The sequence below is a fragment of the Lycium ferocissimum genome, chromosome 4 (genome assembly GCF_029784015.1).
Source record: "Lycium ferocissimum isolate CSIRO_LF1 chromosome 4, AGI_CSIRO_Lferr_CH_V1, whole genome shotgun sequence".
Classification (NCBI taxonomy): Eukaryota; Viridiplantae; Streptophyta; class Magnoliopsida; order Solanales; family Solanaceae; genus Lycium; species Lycium ferocissimum.
This window is the reverse complement of record NC_081345.1, coordinates 9092428-9117849: the sequence shown is the minus strand read 5'-3', so window position 1 is coordinate 9117849 and position 25422 is coordinate 9092428.

The window sequence follows — 25422 nt, the reverse complement described above, 5'->3', positions numbered from 1 at the left end:
ATGGATCAAGCCTATCTCACAGCCTAACGGGCATGTGCTGCAACGTCCCACAAATAAGGACGTCGGTACGAAGAATGTCCGAGTATGTAAAGCATAATCAACATCATTATAGAAGCATAATAGATAACATAAGAAATAGTATAAGATGGGAGGTAGTAGAACCATCGTCATAACCACTTACTTGCTTTTCATAGGGACCTTCCACTTCTAATGTGTGATTGTGTACATACATCCATATCCGTATCCGTATTCGTATCTGTATTTATTTACATTTTCATATCCCTATTCATATTCGTAATCATATTCATATTCATATTCATATTCATATTCATATACATATTCATATTCATATTCATATTCATATTCATATTCATAGCATACCCGACCATGAAGGATCGGTGTTTAATATAGCCGGCCATGGCAAGGCTCGGTGATTATACATACGGCCCTACCAAGACTCGGGGTTATCCGTACCCAACCGCAGCTGGTGCGCACGCAATACATATATCATACCCGCCATATAAGCTCGGTGTTACATAATAGTCATACATAGACACATATACATAAGAGCTCATAAGTATCTTTGACATCATTACTATCGTCGTTTTGTTACATCTTGTTACACCCCGCAGTTTCGTACATGGAAATTTATAAGTATTGGACGTTCTAAGTATGGATACTGGAGTTCCCTTCAAGGATATATGATATTATACAAACTAATTATATGGTTATGACGGTTTACGTTCATATAATAAGCTATGGGAAACTCCGAGACCAAGCAAATCGAAGAAAATAAATTTATCAAAAATTTGGAAAAAAGTTGATAGAATTTTGGACAGAATTTTGGGTCGACATTGGAGGGGTATATCTCCTAGTATATTAAGAGTTTTAAGGTGTTTCAAAAGCCTAAAATGAATTTCGTCGAGTCTAGTTTCCAACACAACAAACCGCTCATCGATACGATATCGGAGTAGAGAATTCTGGATGTTACAAGTTCAGGCCTGACGACAATGTAAAACATGTGCAACGTACTACTACGACAAGGTGCTACAGTACCCAACCCGAACTACATTTATAAATACCCCTCTAACCCATTATTTTTCATCATTTTCTCACCTCCCATACTTCTTGAGAGTTCTACAACTCTCCATAACATTCTATAACTCTCCATAACATTCCATCATCTTCTATAACACTCCATAATTCTCCATAATCCTTCCTAACCTTCCATAATCTTCCAAAACATTTCCATATCATCAAGAGACATCAAAACCTCAAGGAAACATTTATGGAAGATAATTGTTCTTGTTTCATCTTAAGGTGGTGTTGAACTTGATCTTGGAAAGGGTGAATAAAGTGAAGTTCTTCTACTATACGGTATGTTCTTGATATTATTTACATGATTAAGATGATATAAAGGTTTAGCAATTCTTGGAAAGGAAAGAATCATAGGAGAAAAATCATAAAGAGTTGAATATAATTCTTTGATTATGGTATTATGGATGTTGTTATGGTTGGTTTGAATATTGGAGAAACATCGTGTGGGATGTTTTATGCAATATATTGGTATTGATATGGTTGTTGAGGTTGTTGGTACTGTTTGGGAGTTGTTTTGGTATTTGGAGGAGGTAAAGAATATAGGGGAGATCTTTGTACAAATTTTGCGATTCTAGAAAGATTTATTTGAAGGACTAAGACAAGCATATAAAGGTGAGTATAACAATAGTATAAATTTTCTTGAATATAGATTTACGAGCCTGGGAGGGCAAGCGTTGAGTAGTTAAAGTTAAGGCGACCAAAAAGGTATGTTAAGGCTAAACCCTTTCTTTCTGAAGGCATGATTCCTTGTTATAAACCTTTGTACCATATCCATAACATCCTTGCTTCCACAAATGCTAGAAGTCTATGAATCTCATGGTCCTTACGATATTATTGAGCTTATTCATGATCTTGAGACTATTCTTTGTGATTGATCTCGCCTCATAATACTTGTTCTTTCGAGGCGAGATATAGCGATAACGATTCTATTTCTAATGCTATATAAGTTCATGATTCTCGAGACTCCCATGACATCGTCGACTACACTTACGATGGTTGATCCTTCAAGGAAGGATATAGTGATAATGATAATGCTAATGATGATGTTGATTCCATTTATGTATTTTTATGTATATGTATGTATGTATGCATTGCATCCCACTGATCAGCTAGGGATAACACCACGCCTATATGGCCGGACAAGATAACACCGTGCCTATATGGCCGGGCAAGATAACATCGTGCCTTAATGGCCGAGCAAGATGCTATATATATTTCCGTGCCTTAATGGCCGGGCAAGACGCTATATATATTACCGTGCCTTAATGGCCGGGCAAGATGCTATATATATTACCGTGCCTTAATGGCCGGGCAAGATGCTATATATATTACCGTGCCTTAATGGTCGGGCAAGATGCTATATATATTACCGTGCCTTAATGGCTGGGCAAGATGTTATATATATTATCGTGCCTTAACAGCCGAACAAGATATTATATATGGATATATATGGAAAAGTCTTTTTTAAAAGCTAAGCATGCACGACATTCGCCTTAAAAGGGCATTCAGAGACACAAGCTGATCTCTTTTATATTACGTTATCTTCATACTTTCATTATGTTGTTATTTATTCCTTACATACTCAGTACATTGCTCGAACTGACGTCCCTTCTTGTGGACGCTGCGTTCATGCCCGCAGGCGTAGATAGACGAGACGAGGATCTTTCATCGTAGGCTGCCTTCAGGTGCTGATCTTGAGTGGTGGCTCCACTTCTTCCTGGAGCACTTCCAAGTCCGAGTCTATACATATATATATATATATATATATGAATTATGTTAAGGGTACGTCGGGGTCCTGTCCCGACTTGTATACCACAGTCACGTTTATAAAGGCTTTGCGAAGGTTCTTGTGGGCTGACTTAGTCTTAGTGTAACAAATAGTAATGTCGGCATCATGGGTCTATTGTACATATACTTATGCATGATATTATGTTCATATTTAGCCTCTTGATCTTATTGTTGCTATACGAGACATAGAGGATGCGAGTTATAAGTTGGTTCACTCGGTTTTCGCAAGGTGCGGGGTGCCAATCACGCCTTACCTAGGGTGGGGTGTGACACATCTATCCTTAGAGGATCACTCATCGTATGAGGAATTTAGTAGAACCATAAACATAACGAGAATCATGAGCTTTAATAGCTTTAAAGATAGAATCATTTTGGAGGACATCATAGGCTCATGAAAGAATAGATATATGGCCAAGGAATCATGCCTTATTGAAAGAAGGGTTAGCCTTACATACCTTTTCATTTAGCTATTCTATCACTTGAACGTTCTCCTTCAATGCTCACACTTCTATCTTCATTAGAGTTTGCACTATCATTAGAAAATCAATAGCTTTGCATACTAGACTAAAGCTAGAGAAAATTGGGCAGCATCTCCTTTGTTTATACAACTTCCTCCATATCATATATCAACTCCCAAACATCTATAATAACATTCATATCATCATAAGCAATAGTCTCTATTCATCTACATTAACCATATTTCCCAATTCACTTCAAACCATCCATATCCATGGTCATATCACACTATTACATTCACTCATATACAATGTCTATCCCATGTTCTTAATGTCATTTATAAAATAATTATAATCACAACATATCAAGAATCATGACTCAATCTAAGCCACTACTCAAAAATGATACTATTTTCACATTCATGACCCATTTTCTATCTCCTTCTACAACCCAAGTCTTTCAACCTCTCAATACCTTAAACAACATGGAAAGACCATAAAACTTACCTTAGATGGTGTAGGAATGGACTTTGGGTGGAAACACTTCACTTGAGCAAAACCCTAGTTCCACTTCCACTTGGATTTCTTGTCTTGGATGCACCTTAATGAGTTTCCCACACTTGATTCTCTTGGTTTGATGAAGTTGATCATTAATATCTCTTGAATTCTTGTGGGAAAGGTGTGAAGAAATGTTCTAGAGAGTTCTTGAGAGAAGGGGAGTGAAGATGAAATGAAATGAAATGAACTTGGTCCCCTTATTAATAATTCACAATCTGTCCCGTCTCGTTTCTACGGACCAACATACGGTCCGTATAATTTATATGGACTGTATTTCTAGCCGTAGATTTGGTCCAGTGAAGGCTGCCAATCTGGGTAGAATATACGGCCTAACATACGGCCAGTATGTTAGGCCGTATAATGCCCAGCTTTTCTGAACTCATTCTCGTCGACTCGTTTGATCTCCAATCCTTATGGAACCTTCTTAAAACTTGTTTATCACCTTATTAACAATATAAGGTATGTTACAACTCTTCTCAAAAATATCATTAAGTCATCATTAATTCGGTACTCGTAAATCCTTTCCGATACATTACGTATACCTTGCCTTTCTTGGCAAACTTTCTTCCCTTACTTTGAATGTCTTTGAAATCTCAATTAGGGTCATCAAATAATATTTCTTACTTATTGAAACATTGTATACTTTGTTCCCATCGTTAGTCTATTCACTGTGCATTAACGGAAAATTTTCGAGGTGTAACATTCTTCCCCCCTTAAGAACATTCGTCCTCGAATGTTAAGTTCTCGGGGATTCTATAAAAATTTCGCTAGAGTTTCCCCAGTAATATGGCACTACCATCCTATCACAATAGCCCATAATAACAATGCCTCACAGGGCCACAATATAATAGCAATAGAGTTTGGCCACACACGACCCAAATGCATAAAAAGGAAAACATACATACCTCATGATCTTGATGTCTCATCTTGGATCTCTTCCGGGGGTTGAAATAAGTGCGGGTAATTGGACTTCATATTTTCTTCCGCTTCTCATGTCATTTCTTCTCGGTTATTGTTTCTCCATAGAACCTTAACCGAGGCCACTTCTTTGTTTCTAAGCCTTTGTACTTGCCTATCTAATATGGCAATGGGTACCTCTTCATAAGTCAACTTTTCTGTTACTTGAACATCATCTACTGGAAAGATCCTAGTAGGATCTCCAACATATTTACGAAGCATCGAGACTTGAAAAACTAGGTGGGCTGACTCCAAATCAGGAGGTAGATCTAATTTGTAAGCCACTTTACCTACCTTGCGCACAATCTCATAAGGCCCAATGTACCGGGGACTAAGCTTCCCCTTTTTGCCAAATCTCATAACCCCCTTCATTGGCGACATCTTTATGAATACCCAATCTTCCACTTGGAACTCTAAGTCCCTTCGACGATTGTCTGCATAGGACTTTTGACGACTTTGGGCTACTAATAACCGATCTTGTATGAGCTTAACTTTCTCTATGGTTGCTGGACCAAGTCTGGCCTTATCAATTTGGTCTCTCCTACTTCGAACCACCTAATTGGGGATCTACACTTTCGCCCATATAAAGCCTCATATGGTCCCATTTGGATGCTAGAATGATAACTATAATTATAAGCAAATTCGATAAGTGGTACGTGATCATCCCAATTACCTCCAAAATCTAACATACATGCCCGTAGCATATCCTCGAGAGTCTGAATGGTACGCTTAGCTTGTCCGTCAGTCTGCGGGTGAAATGCCGTGCTAAGACTTGAAAGGTTGAAATTTCATGTCGTTGCATAGTGAATAGATTAACGCAGTGTGAGAAGTATATGATGATTCTATAGGTAAAAAGTAGTATTGAATGATTCTAATTAAGATTCCAAAGACGTTTGAAGCAAAGAGAAGAAAGTTTACTAAGAAAGGCGAAGTATACGTTGTGTCTCGAAAGAGTTTTTTAAAGTACCGAATTAATGTTGACTTAATGATGCCTTGAGAAAGATTTGTGACGCCCCTTAGGTTGTTAATGAAGTGTTAAACAAGTGTTAAGAAGGTTCCCTAAGGATTGGATATCAAATGAAGCGACAAGAACAAGATCGGAGAAAAGTGGATTATACGATCATTTATACGGTCTGTATAATGGTCCGTATAACCGTTACAGTAAAGGTCCATCACTGATGGAGTTATACGGTCATTTATACGGACCGTATAAAATTATACGGATCGTATAATGTGCCGTATAATGGTTACAGAAATGAGTTGTTCTTTGGGACGATTTCACGGTCACTTATACGGACCGTAAAAATTAATACGGACCATATAAGTGTCCTTCGGGACAGATTTTTATTTTATAAAAGGGAGCCCCAAGTTCATTTATTTCATTTCTCATTTTCTTTCCACACCTCAAGAAAGTTCTAGAATACTTTCTACACCATTTTAACATAAACCCAAGAGAAATCAAGAGTAAAACATCAAGAGTTGGTGGAAATCAAGTGCAAGAATGCTTTCTAGGGTTTATGTAAGTCAAGAAATCTCTTTGGATTGAAGCTAGGGGTTTCCTCAAGTGAAGTGTTTCCACCCAAAGACCACTCTCACATTATCAAAGGTAAGTTTTATGATCCTTTCATGTTATTTAGAGTATTGAGGAATTGAAAGACTTGGGTTGAAGAAGAATGTAGAAAATGAGGGTTAAATGTAGCTTTTATGATGTTTATGAGTAGTACACTAAATTGAGTCATGATTCTTAGTATGATATGGATATAATCATGTTATGGAAGGTAATAATGGTGATGAAGAAGCATTATATGAAAATGCGCTAAAATGTGTGTGAAGTTGTTGGTATGAGTTGAACACAAGGATAGACTTTGAAGGTTTAATGTAATGTGATTACTTGATTGTGATATTGTGGATGTTATGGTGGATGTTTGGGAGTGGTATTGTAGTATAGTGGAAGTCGATGGAATAGGGGAAATGCTTCCCAATTTTCATTAGATCATGAATTATTCTAGTTTGAATTTAAGAGTATCATTAAGGCTTAATCATGGTATGAATCCTTCTAAATATAGATTATTCGAGCTTCGACGGTGAACATAAAATATTTAAGGAGATAAAGAGATATGTAAGGCTAACCCTTCTTTCAATAAGGCATGGTTCCTTGGTTATATATATATATATTCTTTCATGAGTTTCATAATGTCCTCCAAATGGTTCTATCTCTAAAGTTACTAAAGCTCATGATCCTCGATACTTCATGATTCAATTGCATCCATTATATGATAGTTGATCCTCCAAGGATAGACGTAACGAAAATGATGATGGTAATGATGTTGATGATACTCATGGACTCTTATGTATACGTGTCTAAGTATGTATGACTATTATGTAACACCGAGCTTATATGGCCGGGTATGATATCTATTGCGCGCACACCACTGCAGTTGGGTACGGATAACACTGAGCCTTGGTAGGGCCAGGTATGTATGACACCGAGCATTGTTATAGCCGGGTATGTGAAACTACCGAACCTTTATGGTCGGGTATGCTATGGATATGAAAATGTATATAAATACAGATACAACTATGGATACGGATATAGATATATGTATACGTTTATATGTATGTACACGAGCACGCGTTAGAAATGGAAGGTCCCTATGAAAGACAAGTAAGTAATTATGATGATAGCTCTATTACCTCCTGATTCTCCCATCTTATGTTATTTCTCGTCTTTGTCCATTATGCTTCTACTATGATGTTGATTATGCTTTACATACTCAGTACATTATTCGTACTAACGTCCTTTTATTTGTGGACGCTGCATCATGCCCGCAGGTGGCCAGAGAGACAGACTTGATCCTTAGCTTTCTTATTCGGGGACTACATAGAGGAGCTCCATTTCATCCGGAGTTACAGCTTTTGGTATTATTCTTTTTGTGTACGTACATATGGGCATGGCGGGGTCATATTCCACCTATATGATGTTATCTACTCTTCTTAGAGTCTCATAGACAGTTGTGTATGGTTAGATGCCTTGTAGCCTTGTGTATGGTTAGATGCCTTGTAGCCTTGTCGGCTCACATTTACGTATATCATTTTGATAGCCTTGTCGGCTTGTGTATATGAATATAGGCATTATTATTGATAATGATATAAATTTGTTGTTGCCCAACGAGATTAGCACTTTTGATGTATGTAAATTATGAGTAAGCCATGTGGCTTACCTAGATGTGAATGTGAGAGTACAATAAGAGATGCCCGGGTGAGTTAGCACCCGGTACCCGTCATGGCCCTCCAATTGGGTCGTGACAGGTATTCCTGTCAGATCTGTCAGGTATGCCACCCGATCGTGACATTGATTTATGTATTGACTTGGATCCGGGCACTCGCCCTATTTCTATTCCGCCATATTGGATGGAACCTGCTGAGTTGAGAGAGCTCAAAGAGCAGTTACAGGATTTGGTGAGCAAAGAGTTCATTAGACTGATCGCCTCCCCCTTGGGGTGCTCCTGTGTTTTTTGTGAAGAAGAATGATGAGATAATGAGGATGTGCATTGATTATCGCCAGCTGAACAAGGTCACTATTCGGAACAAGTGCCCTATGCCTCGTTTTGATGATATGTTTGACTAGCTTCAGGGTGCTTCGGTATTTTCAAAGATTGATTTTCATTTCAGCTATCACCAGTTGAAGATCAGGGCGGAGGATATTCCGAAGACAGCATTTTGGACGAGATATGGCCACTATAAGTTTCTAGTGATGTCTTTTGGGCTTATCAATGCCTCGACTGCATTTATGACTTTGATGAATGGAATCTTTAGGCCATTCCTTGATTCCTTCGTGATTGTGTTCGTTGGTGATATCTTCGTGTATTCCAAGAGTAGAGAGGAGCATGAGAGCCATCTTTGTTTTGTTATTGGGTTGTTGAAGAAACATAGCCTGTTTGCAAAGTTTTTTAAGTATGAATTCTGGTTTGAGTCTATAGCATTCTTGGGCCATGTTGTGTCTAAGGATGGGATTATGGTTGACCCACAGAAAATTGAGGCTTTGAGGGGTTAGGCGAGGCCCACTACTATTACTGAGATTAGTAGTTTTATGGGTTTGGCCAGCTCTTACCGTTGCTTTGTGAAGAGTTTTGCTGCTATCACATCATCTTTGACCAGATTGACTCAGAGGAATATTCCCTTCCAGTGGACAGATGATTGTGAGGAGAGCTTTTAAAAGCTCAAGCTTCTTTTGACCACAGCCCCGGTCTTAGCGTTACCCATGGAGGGTAAGGATTCCACTGTCGAATGTGATGCCTCCTGTAGGGGTTTGGGTGCTGTATTGATACAGGAGGGTAGAGTGATAGCTTATGCTTCCCATCAGTTGAAGGCTCATGAGAAGAATTACCCTACCCATGACTTGGAGTTATTTCCCGTGGTCTTCGCTTTGAAGATTTGGAGGCATTATTTGTACGGTGTTCATTGTGAGGTTTTCACCAATCACTGTAGTCTTCAACATGTGTTTACCCAGAGAGATCTTAATTTCAGGCAGCGCCGATGGATGGAGCTCCTGAAGGGCTATGACATCTTTATTCTTTATCATCCCAGGAAACCAATGTGGTGGTTGCTGCCTTGAGTCGCAAGGCAGTGAGTATGGGGAGTTTAGCTTGATTGATTATTTTCGAGCGTTCGTTGGCCATGAGGCTCATAACTCTCATTATTCCATTCATCTGGGGGCGACTAAGATGTACCATGAGTTGAGACAGCACTATTGGTGGTGTTGGATGAAGAGAGATATAGTTGATTTTGTGGCTAAGTGTGGAAATTGTCAGCAGGTAAAGTATGAGCACCAGCGACCCAGTGGGATACTTCAGAGGATGCCCATTCCCGACTGAAAGTAGGAGAGGAATACCATGGATTTTGTTACGGGTCTTCCGAAGACCCTGGGCAAGTTTGACTCTATTTAGGTGATAGCTGATCGGTTGACTAAGTCCACTCACTTTGTTCCAGTTCAGGTTTCCTATATCGCGGAGAAGTTAACCAAGATGTACATTCGGGATATTGTGAGGTTGCATGGGGTTCCTATTTTTGTCATATCTGATCGGGGTGCTATCTTCACTTTCCTATTCTGGAGGGCGTTTCATGAGGAGTTGGGTACCCGATTGGATCTCAGTATAGCTTTTCATCCCCAGACCGATGGTCAGTCTGAGCGGACCATTCAGGTGCTCGAGGACCTGTTGAGAGCGTGTGTTGTTGATTTTGGTGATCATTGGGATCAACACTTACCATTGGTAGAGTTTGCATACAATAACAGTTATCATTCGAGTATTGGCATGGCGCCTTTTGAGGCTTTATATGGTTGGAGGTGTAGATCTCCGGTTGGCTGGTTTGATGGGTTTGAGACTCGACCTTGGAGTACAGATCTGTTGAGAGAGCTCCTTGATAGAGTTTGAGTTATTCAGGCCAAGCTTTTGGCAGTTGAGAGTCGACAAAAGATGTATGCAAACCGAAAGGTTCGGGATTTGAAGTTTGCTATTGGTGACTAGGTTCTTTGAAGGTTTCACCCATGAAGGGTGTTATGAGGTTTGGTAAGAGGGGCAAGTTGAGCCCCAGGTATATCGGTCCATTTGAGGTTGTTGACCGTATGGGTGATGTAGCTTATGAGTTGGCATTGCCGCCAGGCTTGGCGGGAGTTCATCCGATTTTTCATGTTTCGATGCCGAAGAAGTACCATGCCGACAATACCTACATTGTTCGTTGGGATTCTATATTTCTTGATGAGAATTTGACTTATGAGGAGGATCCTATTGCTATCTTGGATAGGCAAGTTCGAAAGTTGAAGTCGAAAGAGATTACTTCTGTAAAGGTGCAATGGAAACACCGTCCCATTAAGGAGGTTACTTGGGAGACCAATTCTGACATGCGTAGCCGATATCCTCAGTTTTTTACAGATTCAGGTATTTTTACGCTTCTTTACTTTTCTTCACTCGAGGACGAGCGACGGTTCAATTGGTATCTAATGTAACAATCCGTTTGGTCGTTCTAGTCTTTCCGGCATTTTTGCCCTTTCCCGAGCAATGATTAATTCATTTTGACCCGAGGGTACCGTTGACAAGCTTCTCGAGGTGTCTAGATCGGATTCGGGCAACTTTTTGGTGAAATTAGGCTTAAAGTGAAAAACAGTTGACCCAAAGTTGACTTTTGGGTAAACGAACCTTTTTCAGAAATTCATCAATTTTGAGATGTTCGGATGGTCGTTTAGAACTTGTGTGTGTATCTGGTTTGGTTTCCAATGCACTCGGATGCATTTTGGGACTTGGGTTGGGAAAATGGAAATGAGGTATCGGGGGCTGACTCGATCAACGAGACCTCCGTTGGGAATTTCTAGGCCACGAGCGCGTTCGTAGCGTATTTTTGTGTGGGTCTGTGTATGTGGTTTGTGATCAGATAGCCTCCGGAATGGTTCGGGATTTCGATTGAGACTTAAAAAAATTGGGGGATTTTTGGTACCTGGTGTCCGCATTGGCGGTACCAGTGTCGTCAATGGCGGGCTGCTATTGCGATTTGGTTGATTTGGGGCAGCAAGAAGGATTGGCCGGACCGGCGGGACGGTCTTCTAATTGTAAGCGGCACCGCCGATTGACGTATAAGATTTTTTGTAAGTAGTGTCACATTTTATAGCGAGAACAAATTAATAAAACACTAAAACATCATATTAAAAAGAAATTTAAATAAAACATTTCACGTATATTACTACAACTTTTCTCAATGAGTTTTTTTAAAATGTATTAAAAATAGCCATATTACTATTAATATTATATAATAGCACCTTTTATACATAGTTTTTTTTTAAATGTATTAAACATAACCATATTAGTAACAATATAAAATAGTAGCACTTTTTATATATAGCGCATTAAACGATAACTAAATACTAATTCATAATAGGTGAAAGGAAAAAAAGAAAAGAAAACAAATAGTACAGCTCCTTTTTGTCCAAAAACTGCAAAATGAGGCCACAGAGTTTGGAACTAGTGCCCTTTAGCTGAAAGCTCATGCGCTTGACCAAGTGAGCTGCATAGCTCTTTGGTTCAAGCAGTGTCATTTATTCTATTTACCTTATTTTGGTTCTGCGTTTTGGTTTATACGTATACCTATTTAGTAAAAAAAAATTGACGAAGCAGTGTCACGTGATACCCCTTGGCATAAGGTAAATCCGCCCCAAGGCGCTGCCGTTGCAGCCCCGTTATCGTCGTGGCGGTAACAGGCCTGTTATTTCATTAAGTGTGTTTTAAATAAGCTCTTAGTCTATCATTTATTGCCATTACGAAAATAGAACTCTTGAGATCTGTTCTTGGAGATTTTTAGAGAAGATTCTTGGTGGTAAGTTTCCCTAATCCTTTTACTATTTCATTAATCCTAATCATCAAAGATTCCCCCTTTCTCTTAATAATCCCTTAGTAATGGAAGATAAAAGTGGGTTTTGATGAACATTTTTCTCTAGGCTTATTAATGATGAAATTGATGGGGTTTATGCTAGATTTTGATGAATCTTAATTTGTTAATCATAAATCTTCCATTATTAGAGTTGAATTCTTGAATCTAAGAGTCAGGGTTTATACCCAATTTTGGGGGTTTTGCTTGAAATCAGAAATTAGGTCTATCCTTGAGTTAAATCAGCAATTAGTGCTTGGGTTATGATAACCTAGTGCTTAATTTGATATTTTGCTTCCGAATTTTTCGTTTTCACCTCGTGGACCCTGTTTCCCCAAATTCTAGGGTTGGATTTGACCTAAATTGAATAGTAGCAATATTAGTATCATTCTTCATGATTTCTAATCTAGATTTTGATTACGCTTCGACTATTTTTGTTCTGAGGTTCAGCGGAAAGGCAAGGCAAAGGAGTGAGTTGTTGGTGTTGTGGTTCGGCCATCCAGGTAGGTTATGGCCTACCTTTGGTGAGACGTCACATAGCGTAGCATATATTTAGATTATATTGTCAGAGAAAGCACTTGAACCTTCGGGTATGAAGTTGGGATGGATATTGTCATAGGTTGGGCCCTGTTGTGTGGTTGGGACTAGCCATCCCATTGTGTTGCGATTGATTGTTCTATTGTGCTGGCTTGATTCCACGTGTTGCTAGTAGATATTGGCATTTGTTGTTCCATCTTGATTATGATATTATTGGCATACCCCCTGTTGGTACTTGTGATTCAGATACATTGTTGGCGTACCCATTGTTGGTACTTGTGATATTGAGCATGATTATTGATGATGATACATGCATTGCACGCACTCTCATTCTTCATGTTATACTGTTGAGATACTGATGATACTTGATGAAACACTGGGATGAGCTGGCTCGATTTTTACTTGAGTGACGTGAGAGTCGGATATCCTATGTTCATCTCGGAATCATGGATTGAGAGCGTGCATGGACTCTACGGGTCCCCCAGGTTGCTACCGGTGAAAACCCCCTATGGGCAAAGATCTGGGGTCCCGTATATCTATTGGGCAAAGATCCGCAGCGGGTGGCACTTAGACTTCGCAAGTCACCGTGGGTTGTGCTACCGAGATGTCGATATCTCCGTCCGGAGTACATGTGCACAACGCATATGCATGGCATTGCATTGCATCCATACATTATTGCATTGTATTGCATCACGGCTTGATTTGGAGATGATTTGATGTTGTACACTTGATATATTGAGATTTGGCACTCTTAGGATTAGATGCTCTGCTTAAGCGTTGACGCATACTTGGCTTCTAATATGTTTGAGTTATGCTTGTTGGTTTAATTGCCTATCTTTCTTTATTATCTGAATTGTGTTAGCTATGCCTAGTCGGTCGATTATGCCTACCAGTACCGTTGTTTTGTACTGACCTGCACTTGCTGCATTCCTTTATGAATGCAGCGTATCTGGTTGGGGTCTACTTCTATCTCCCGTGGCTGATTGTCGTCTTTAACATTAGCACTGAGTCATTTGGGTGAGCACGGCCGTTTGCTGCCTTGAAGCCTTCTCTATTATTTTACGTCCTATTCCTATTCAGAGACATGGACATTTTTATGTATTATTACTCCAGACTTGTATTATTTCCTTTTTGATGATCTTGTATGATATAGACTAGACCCCGGCGGTATTATTATTGTCCACACTATCTTTACAATGTATCTATCGTGAGACTTACATATCTATTCTTTTCCGCTTGATTGATTAATTATTTATGTCTTTATTTATTGTTGGGTTGATGGTTTGCTTACTGAGGTGGGGAAGGTAAGTGCCCGCACGACTTGGGCAAATTAGGTCATGACAGTTGAAGGGGAATAAAATTAGGTCAATCATTCTGATGGTCATCCTAACCACCACAAACACTACAAGCATTCCACTCAAGGGATTGGGATGGTGCACCCAACCCATTCCCTCAAATATTATGATATCTTTTCCATAATTAGGATCCTCCACAAATCAGACAAGAATTAAAAAAATAAGGGTGTCCAACATTCGATCAATTTTCGTTGCCAGATGCCATGATATGAATTGAAGAATGACAAAATACTAAACTAAATTAAAAAAAATTTAAAAAAAAAAAAAAAAACTTGAATAGACAAAAAAATAAACCCTTAATAAAATCCAGAACCACAGCTGAATTACCCCGTTTCTCTCTCTTGGAGACGGCGAACCAGTGAGAGAGGAGCTTTGAGCTCCTTCTCGGCCATCTATGGCTTCCCAAGCCAATGGACAACCTCCTCCTGAGGTTGTCCAGCCACCACCACCACCTACAACAATTCTTACAACCCCTAATTACTCACAAATCCTCAAAAACCCCACGCAAAACCCTAGTTCTAGCAAAAAGCCGCAGGCTTCAATACCCATTAAGCCAATAGTTTACCATCATGGTGAACCCACAATTCAATATGCTATGGAGGAGATTAATGCTATGATAATACGTGAAAATCTCCAATACGCTGTTGTTGGAAAATTCACGAATGGTTGGAATGATCTTAATGCACTACGTACGGCCATTCCAAAGCAATGTGAACTCAAGGGAGAGCCTATTATTGGATATTTATGCAATAGACATGTTCTTATTAGATGTAGCTCGTTTGAAGATTATGTTGCACTTATGTCCAAGTCTTCATTCTGGATTAAGGATAAAAATTTATGTTATCCCATGAGAACGTTGAAGTGGGATCCTTGGTTTACTCCGGAGGAAGAAACAAGTATTGCTATAGCTTGGATTTCCTTCCCAACGCTTGCACCTCATTATTTTGTGGAGGAGGTATTGTTTTCATTAGCTTCGGCGATGGGGAAGCCATTGACGCTTGACCTAGCTACAAAAAATAAAACGAGACCTAGTTGTGCTCGTGTGAAGGTGGAGGTTGATTTATTGGAGAAACATCCTACACGAGTGCAAATTAATGTTATGGATGCTAAGGGTGATGTTAAATCTCGTTGGGTAAAAATCCAATATGATTTCATGCCCAAATATTGTAAAGAGTGTTGTCTTCAAGGACATGATGTGGATGGGTGTTGGAATTTACATCCCGAGTTGTTACTACATAAGGAAAACAATGGTGAAGGTGAAGGAGTTCAAAGAAATAAGGAGGCAAACCCTAATAATGAAGAAGGAAACCATAGAAGCAATATAAACCCTCATGATGGTGTTCACAAAATTTTATCCAGTGGGAAAGTCGTTGGCAAAGTTAATGATTATCATAAATGGCAAACTCAAGGAGGAAAGAAGAATAAGAAAGGTAATGTTGGGAAATATGTTGAATCTCTTGTCTTTGCGAAGCCTCTTAACAAGTAATTCTAAGCCTAGTACACAGCAAAATAAATTTGCTGCATTAGGTGAAGGAGGTGATGATAATGAGTATTCTATTGATGAGGAGGCAGTGGTTAATCTTCATGATCATGAAGGTAATAATGAGAATGCAATTGTGGAAAAAGATCATCAGGTGCAAGAGAATGGCCAGCAGTTGTATGCTACTGCTCAGCAATCTTTGAATATTGATGCAGTTAATGCAGTTGGTGTGCTTAGTGGTGCTGGGGATACTTTGAATCATAAGGCATCTGTTTTCACTCCTGGAAGGCAGAAGCACTCACCTGGTAACACTAAGCAGTGGGTTGAAGCTTCTTTTCCAAGCTCAAATGTGCAGCAGGTCACTATGAACAAGGCTTGCCATGAGGTTGAAGAACAGGTGGAAGAAGGCGAGATTGCAGATGGGGTTGCTATAACACCTGCAGGTCATGTAGTGAATGATGTTGCTAAGAATGGTTTGGAGAAGCAGTTGGTTGTTGCAGGTACAACTGCAGTACAACTGGTTACAAACTCAGTGCAAGTACCTGATAAGGGTGGTGAGAAGCAACTTAATGTTAATGCTAAGGCTTTCACTCCAATAAAGAGCACCAAGCCATCTATGAAAGACATTAATGCTGGTGTATTTCCTATAAATCACTGCCAAGTAGTGGAGAAGCTTGTTACTTTGAACCAAGCTTGCTTAGAAGTTCCTTCAAATACTACTAACACTGATAGGGAGAGGCAGCTATGGAGTAAACAAGTAGAAGAGAATGGTGAGGAGCATGAAGTCAGCAGTAGTGCCAAGAGGCAGGCTAATGGCTCTACACAAGCCACACAAGCAAAGTTTGCTGTTTCCAATGTTTGCCGTCTGCCGTTTCCGGCAGACAGAAACAGCAAAGTTTGCTGCAGTCTGCCGTTTCCGGCAGACAGAAACAGCAAAGTTTGCTGGTTCCAGCAGTCTGCCGTTTGCCGTTTCCGGCAGACAGCAAAAACAAAGTTGCTGAGTTGCTTGCTGGTGTTGTTAATGAGGAAAATAGCTTGGTTCCTCCATCTATAGGTGTTGAGATATATAGGAAAGGCCAGAGCAATGTCAAGGGTGATATAGCTAAGGATAGTGGTGAGAGGAAGCTTTGGAGTGAACAAATGGAAGAAGATATTGAAGAGGGTGAGATCTCAGGATATAAAGCAGTTGGTGGGCAGTCTCCTGATTTAGTCGACTCATTAGAAGAAGCAGTCGACTCATTAGAAGGAATGAAAGCCATGTTTACCGAGGCTGCAGATGAGGCCGAACATGTTCACGAAAAAACTCATCAACATCTTGGTACCACTACTTCTAGTACTAATATACAGAAACATATTGCTTTGGTGCCAAGTGCAGATGGGAATGATGCTAATCAGATGGCTATTCTAAGCATTCAAGGGCATCTGCAGGTGGCTATTCCTAAGGGAGATGGTCCAAAAATTGATATGGATGAAGAGTCGATTGCACAAAACTTCCGCAATGCTGCAAGGGATGGAGATTTGTCTCCTAGACAGGTGGAAAGTGTAAAACGACACAAAACTCATGCAAGGAAGGGCAGCTGGGATGGGAAAATGACTGAAGAATTTGTCCCAAGGCAGATACCGATGAGACAAGCAAAGAAAAATGTGGCAGCTCCTGCCACTTCCACAAAATCCACAAGATCCAAGAAGAAATGATAAAGTTCCAACATTTTTTGGAAAGGCATGAAACACAAGACAAGGCGGAAAAATCAATGAATATAGAAGATTTTACAAGTTCAGAGATTAAGGGTTATGTCTTTATTCTTGTCTTATTTTCTCATTATTTTAGCATTATCATGTGTAATATCATCATAGAGTGTGTTATAAACTCTGTGGTGATCATAGCTTATTTGATCATTTCGAGTTCATTTTTTCTACATTCCTGTTAGTTTAGAGGTTCTTTGCCTCATAGGATTAGTAAGGTAAGGCCTAGTCCCCCTTACTTGTACTCTCCCTTTGGGGTATTTTTTGTTTTCTAGAAAATTAATAAAACTAGCCCTAGGCCCAAAAAGCCTAGTGGACTTTGCTTAAAAAAAAAAAAAAAAAAACCCTTAATATAGATAAACACTTAATTTCAAAGTCCCAACAACGGCGCCAATACCTTGGCCAGGTCCACTGCACACACAAGTGTACGTGGTCGACAAGCAATAAAGTTATGAGTAGATATCATTTCCACGAGGATTTGTGATCAATTATTTACTAAATGAAACTATTACGTCCTATCTATTCAATAGATTATCCAAGAAGTGAATATAATTAACTATTACTATACCGACACTATAAAATAAACAAGTGAAGTGTCACGACCCAGTTTATTAAGCTGTGAATGCACTAACTCCCGCTAAGTTAGTAAGCCATCCACAACCCAAAACTAACAAAAGATAGATTAAGCAAATGGAAGTATCATACAAGTCAAATTTAAGTCTTTAAAACCCTTTTATAGTCAAAACATGAAATAAGAAGTACAACTCCTAAAATCTGGTGTCACTAGTACAAGAACCTTTAATATAAGAGTACAAGTCTGAAAGAGTACAAAATAACTATCTGAAATATAAGGATAGAAAGTAAAGATAGACGGAGAGGATCCAGTACTACAAATCGGCATGCAGGTCATCCCGAACTCTCCGGAATGGCCTTATCAAGGAGCAACCGGATAATCTCGTGGACCACTGTTACTAGGAACCGAATTTGCACACAAAAAAGTGCAGCAAGTGTGCATGAGTACAAAGAACAACAGATACTCAGCAGCAGCGTCGACCGACCCCAACGAAAATGGAGACGAGGGTTGGCCTACGATTACTACTTCTACACTTAACCGCTATTAGATCACAATAATGACATTATTCACAATAATCACTTAATCTCGAGTCATAACCTAAGTGAAGCTTCTAAACCACCAGTCCAACAGGTTTCCAAACAACAACCAAGCAAATCAGACAAATCAATTCAAACAAACCACAATAACAACCAACGAGATAGAACAAATGATATGATATGGAATGCAAATGCAATGCAAGGCCTTTAATCATCTCCCAGTGCACAGATGTTCGAACATTAATGAATCATGACCCATGGAGGACTCGCGAGGTCCTTATACTAACCTGGAATTCTTAGATTTCTCAGATCACATCAGGTCTTAGCTATCTTAGGCTTCCAAATCAATACACTCACCCTTTTTAGGCCTACATTACCATCATATAGTCCATCTGTCTCAAAATATCATCATCACTCCATCCGGGATCATTTCTCATCAGACCTTTCACTAGTACCATCAATGCATATGAGATACCATGATAAGCATGAATGAAGCATGCAACAAGACAAGCAAGCAATTCTAGGCAATAAAGAATCAATCTTTAGCTCTTTCCACTTTTAAACGAGTATTAGCAGTTATGAGAAACACATGATCACAAATAAGACAAGTAATACACACAGAATCATGTATATAAGAGACCTCCTATCCCAATCACTGATTCTATATTTCTACGCTACTAGCTAATGCCCAAAGCATGGCATTCAGACAAGACTATAAAATTAAAATTGCACAAATACCCTTAACATGAATTATCAGTATCCGATACAAGCCTTCGTCACCTAACAAGTATCGTAACCCCCTTTCGTTACCCAATTGTCCCCTCTTATTAGTTAAATTTTAACCAACCATAACGCTTAGTTTAAGATTCAATCTCCTGGATTGTTAAATAGGTTGCTTCGAAATGATGAAATAAGTATCTAGAAATAGTCATGAATTCACAATACACAACAATAAGTAAAATTATATTCAGCTGAAAGTTTTGATGGGGGCACAGACCATGGTTTGAGGGGATGGATATAGATTTGATCTAGATAATGAACTCCCCTAACCCTAGACACATAGTAGTTGTTTGTGGCGTAAGGGTCGCGAATTTTGAGATAGGATATATCGTGATCACTTGAATATAAGGATACATGGTTATCACTAAATGTCAATCCTCAAGTGCACAAATTGACTACCTGGCTTAATATATGTTGCGTACATTTGGAACAAAGTTTGAGACTTTGATGATCGAGAGCTCGTTCGTGTGTCGTACACACTTCTTAGGCGTAATTCCCGAACCTTTCGTCTTTCTTGATCTTACCCACTTATGTCATATCAATCCACAGGTTTGAAGCATTTTGACCAATATAGTGGTTAAAATAGAAAATATATTACAGCATCTATTTTCACTGCCTTAGAATATACCTAATAAAAGTACCCAAGATGTTTCTACATATGAATGTACGTATTATAATAACTTTTATACCACAAAAAAACATTTATATGCATTGTTAAAACCTGATTATTTGAATGTGCTTGATATACGAACTTTAATAGTTCAGAATTTTACTACTCCGGGAGTAAATTTCAAAGTTTTACTACTTCATGAGAAATTTGAAAGTTTTGCTAATTCGAGAGTGAATTTTAGAGTATTATTAATTTAGGAGTAAATTTTAGAGGCATACTACTTCAGGAATTACTCTAGAGTCATACTATTTCAGGAGTAAGTTTCACAGTATTTACTATTTTAGGAGTATATTTCAAAGTTTACTACTACAGGAGTAAATTTCAAAGTCTTACTACTTTAGGAGTAAATTTCAGAGTCTTACTATTTCAAGAGTAAATTTTAAATTTTACTACTTCAGGGGTAAAATTTTAAAGTGTTACTAATTTAAGAGTATAATCATAGTTTACTACTTCAAGAGTCAATTTGAAAGTCTTACTACTTGAGGAGTTAATTTCGAAGACTTACTAATTCAGGAGTAAATTTTGAAGTCTTACTACTTCATGAGTAAATTTTGAAGGCTTACTATTTCATGAGTAAATTTCGAAGTCTTACTACTTTAGGAGTAAATTTTGAAGTCTTACTACTTCAGGAGTATAGCATGGAATACTCAGAACATTTCTTTTCAATTGTTCTACCTCTTCGGAGGTTAGTCGTGACATTTTTACAATTAAATGCAAGTTTATATTTATAAGCTTTACTAAATATTGTCACATTCAAGGAATGTATTTGTATTTATAAGTTGTTGCATTCACTTCCGCAAATGGAAAAAATCATATAAATGTGCCTTAACCGCATCAAATTATGATTGTTTTTAACCTCTTCTATGATATTGCAACTTCAGAGCAAATCAATGCATATATATAATATATCGAATTTTTATCTAACATATAAACAATTGTTATCACATGCCTATAAAAATGCTACCACGTCGGTGGTTAACAAATTTAATTACAATGAAGCACGTGAATAAAATCACTTATGGTGTCATATTATACTTTCAAACTCCACCAGAGTTGCGAGCAAATTTATTGTCCTTGCTCAGAGTTACAACGAAGTCATAGGACTCCAAGAATTTAAAATGAAATAAGATAAAACTCTTACCTGAACAAGAACTGTTTCAAAAGTGGTATTTTAGACATGACATACAGTGATGCTCATGAAAAATCCAATCACATAAGGGAGATAGCGACCATATATATTCAAGATCGAAGAACGCTATGCCTCAAAGCATATCAATTGGTTAGAGCTTCGTGCTAATAATATGCTATAAATTAATAAAAAAGAATAGAAGTGATTGAGAGAATTGTAGAGATTCTTATTCTAAATTATATATTTATGAAATTGGGGTAGGCGAGCCTCTTATTTATAGAAGAAGAAAGTAGTGTTCTACAAGAAAAATGTGCTAACTTTTAGAGAACAAATTCAAGCTACAATGCAATTCTTTCCTTCTAAGAAATTCTCCTTTGTCTACCTAACCATAAAAGGATGGACATTCATAAATATATTATTTCGTAACAAAGGTCCATATTAGTTATTTTTTTACTACTCGCATAAAGAAATGAAACAACAAAACTGTAACGACCCGTTTGTTCATTATTGAAGTTTTGACCCATTTACCCTCGCTGACCTTTCCTCGAGCCCTGTCAGTATGATTTTGACCCGCGAGGATGGGTGGTACAATTCGTGAGGTAGTCGGGCGAGTTTTATGATGACTTATGTGAAATAAAGCCTTAAAGTGGAAAGCGTTTGATCAATTGTTGACTTTTGGGTAAACGGGCCTTTTTCAGAATTTCATCGATTTCGTAAAGTTCGGAGGGTCGATTATGACTTGTTGGGGGGGGGGGGGTTAGTTCAGTTTTTGAGGCATTTGAGTGTGTTTTGGTTACTTGGTTGATTCCAGCCATTTGGGGGTTGACTTGGTCAATTAGACCTCCGCTGGGAATTCCAAGGCCACGGGTGAGTTCGTAGCATATTTTAAAGTGTATGCGCATATCTAGTTTGTGTCCAGGAGGCCTCCGGTTGATGTCGGGGTTTTTGGATGGACTTTGTGAAAAACCAAAAAATCTAGTGTCTGGTGTTCTCGCAATGACGATCCCAGTATCGCCATAGCGGGCTATCCACAGCAGAGTCATGCCCACTATGGCGAGTGTCGGCCTTTTAATGAAGTTCTTCCATGTCGGGAAGTCTTATTGCCAAGGCGGGACCGCTATGGCCAACTTTTTGATCGCTATGGCGAGATGACAGGATTAGTCCTTATTTTAAATCCCTAAGTCTGAACCATTAGTTCCCTACACCTAAGAACCTTATACTAAGAGCAATTAGGGTGACTCTTAAAGAACATCTTTGTGGAGGCATCTTGGGGGTAAGTTCTCATCTCCCTATTCTTGTATTCCTTTTCTACTTAAGCTATCCTGGTAGTCCTTGTAAGAATTTTGGGGAAGAAGGGTCTATAAACTATAAGTTTAATTTTAAACCTCTCTTAATCAACTTGAATTGGGTAAATTCTGATTTCTAATACTTTATCAAAGGATTATTAGCTTTTAGGCTTGAATCTTCTTTTGAGTTCTTGAATCATATCCTAGAAATAAGGGTTCTTACTAGTATGGGGGTTTTGGTTGATTTGTTGAAATTGAGGTACCATTTGGGATTAGAACTTCATGTGATTGAGGATATTGGCTAATGAGAATTTGGGTAAGGTAAATTAACCCTTAACTTCCCGTTTTGCCCTCATAACTCGTTAGGGATATTTTGGGTATATTGATTAACTTTTCCTGAATCGGTTCTTCTTCACATTAGTTGGTTTATTGTAGTTATTTCCTTACTTAGCATTGCCAATTGTTAGACTACGAGCTATCCGAGGCACTTCGGAAGGGCAAGGCTCAAGTTTGGTGGTTCATGGCACCACCTCTGCATCGAGATAGGTTACAGCTTACCTTTCAGTTAGACTCCAATTAGTGAAACATATGTGAGACATAGATATTTACGGGGAAAGCATGCTAAGCCTTCGGGTATGGAGTTGGATGGAATTCTATTATGTTGGTTGTTGTTGATTCTGGCTTGTTGCCTTGTTATTGTGATTAGGCTTCTTGCCTTAATTGATGTGTTGTGATACGTGTTGCACTCATTTCCCTCTCGTTGTGTCATTTTTCATCCGGGAAAGGAAGGCTAATGAGATTAAGACTGAATCATGTTGTATAATTATGATAATACAGGGTTGAAATCTTGATTTTGATTTACTGTTGATGATGATAGCATGCATGGCATACATTCTCATTTCATATGTATTGTCCCACCCCAACGAGGGGCATGACGGGCACCCGGCTCTATTGACCGAGTACCACCTGGCGTATACTGACATAATCTCAATACAACTATCCTGGCTTGAAAAGTGAGCTCACTGTAACATAGAAAATACCTGCACGCAGAAGAGGCCCAACACATTGGAAAACATATGCATGACTATATATATATATATATATATATATATATATGCACGCTAGCCGACAAGGCTGCTACAAGTGTCCTCATAATAACATGTAGCCGGCAATGTACACATGATATCTACATACATCATACTATCTATGAGCCTCTAGCAGTGCATATACATAACATATGAACATAGAATATACCAAAAGAGCATACCCGGTACAATGGCACTTGCTGACGGTCCGCTGAAGCTAATAATCCTACTGAAGAGGTCCTCTGCTCTATCTGTCAGGATGCAGCGTCCCGTAGGATGGGGCGTCAGTACGGATAAAATGTACTGAGTATGTAAGGTAGGAAGCAATAACGTAAGTAAGACATAGGTATAAAAGAATAGAAGTAACCTGAGCCATCTGAGGAGACACAATATGCAATGCATAAGTTTAAAAATCATATGCAAGTATATACATACAGTAGCATCATCATCATATCATCATCATCTCGCATCCGGTTAACATCATAACATGGCCACTGCAGTGGTATGCACATCTACGTGCCTGCCCGGCCGACTATAGCGCGGCATGGTGTAGTAAAATAGTGCAATACATATATATATAATGCATGAGGATACAATGAACTAACAACGGGCCTTTCGGAGTGACGTACGGTCGGTAACCTCCCAATGAATTATGGAATTCGTATCGAATCTAAAGAAATAACTTAAGGATGATAAACATGATAATAATTCAAGAATCATTGAAGAAGTACATCAAACTAATTGGGAACAAGTAAGTAATCCAATAAAGAACATCTATAAGAAGTGATATATGATTGGAGTGAATTGTTATGGAACACTCGTGTTCATGTTCTAGTTGAATTTGCGCCAAAGAAAGAGGGAAACGAACACCTTCGACACCTTATTTGTCAAGTCGACACTCGAAAGAATCCCTTTTTCCGATGCTCTCCCTTCACCTGAACCTATATTAAAAAATATATCCTTAATCATATTCCATCATGTCCATACATCAACTTAGATAAGTTGTATATCGAAGGATGATTCGGGTTACGAGAATTCGGGCAGCATTTCCTCTATTTCTACTACGTCCCAAGTTTAGAACAACAACTACCAACCCAATATCAACAACATCAAATTCAATTCAACCACTAATTCATCCAATCAACAACATCTATTTAGGATTATTTCGTCCTTTACTCAATTCAACTAAGTATGTTATAATTTAACTAATACTTTCCCGAATCAACGTGATTCTATGAATATAACGAAGGGATCTTACCTTATTAAATTCCAATTGATACTTGATGGTTTCAAACCCATGACCACTCCATCTTTCACCTTGCTTCACAATAATCACGATAATACAATATTGCCACGAGCATCCCGAGCCTAGATTACATAAACTCCTTATGATTTCTTGGTTTTTAATGATAAAGAATGTTGGGAGATGATTCTAGGGTCTTTAGAGGTCTTAAAATGTGTAGAAGAACGAGGAAAAGTGAGAGGTGGAGGCTTATATAGGCCACAAGTTCGGTTCCCACAGCCTCAAAATTTGGCCTTCGCGCTCGCGATGGCGGAGAAGCCTCTAGCAGCCTATCTTGAAATGCTCATAACTTTCTACTCCGATATCGTATCGATGAACGGTTAGTTGATTTGGAAACTAGACTCAATTAACTTCAATTTAAATAGGTTGTGCATTTCATAACTCCTCATATTCCAGGAGATACACCTCCCTCAATTTGGACCAAAATTCTATCAGGAATTCTGCCAAATTTTTCCAAAATTTCGACAAAATTAATTCCTTCATTTCTCTTGATCCCAAAACCTTTAGACATGTTCTTAGAACTTGTTAGAAGTCTTCCTTAACCTTATAAGAGTTCTTTAACCTCTCCGGGCTTACGTTAGTTAACTGACGACACAAACGACACGAAAATTTTTCGAGGTGTAGCATGTACATTGATATTGAATTATGACTTGATACTGATAATGATAAATGAGA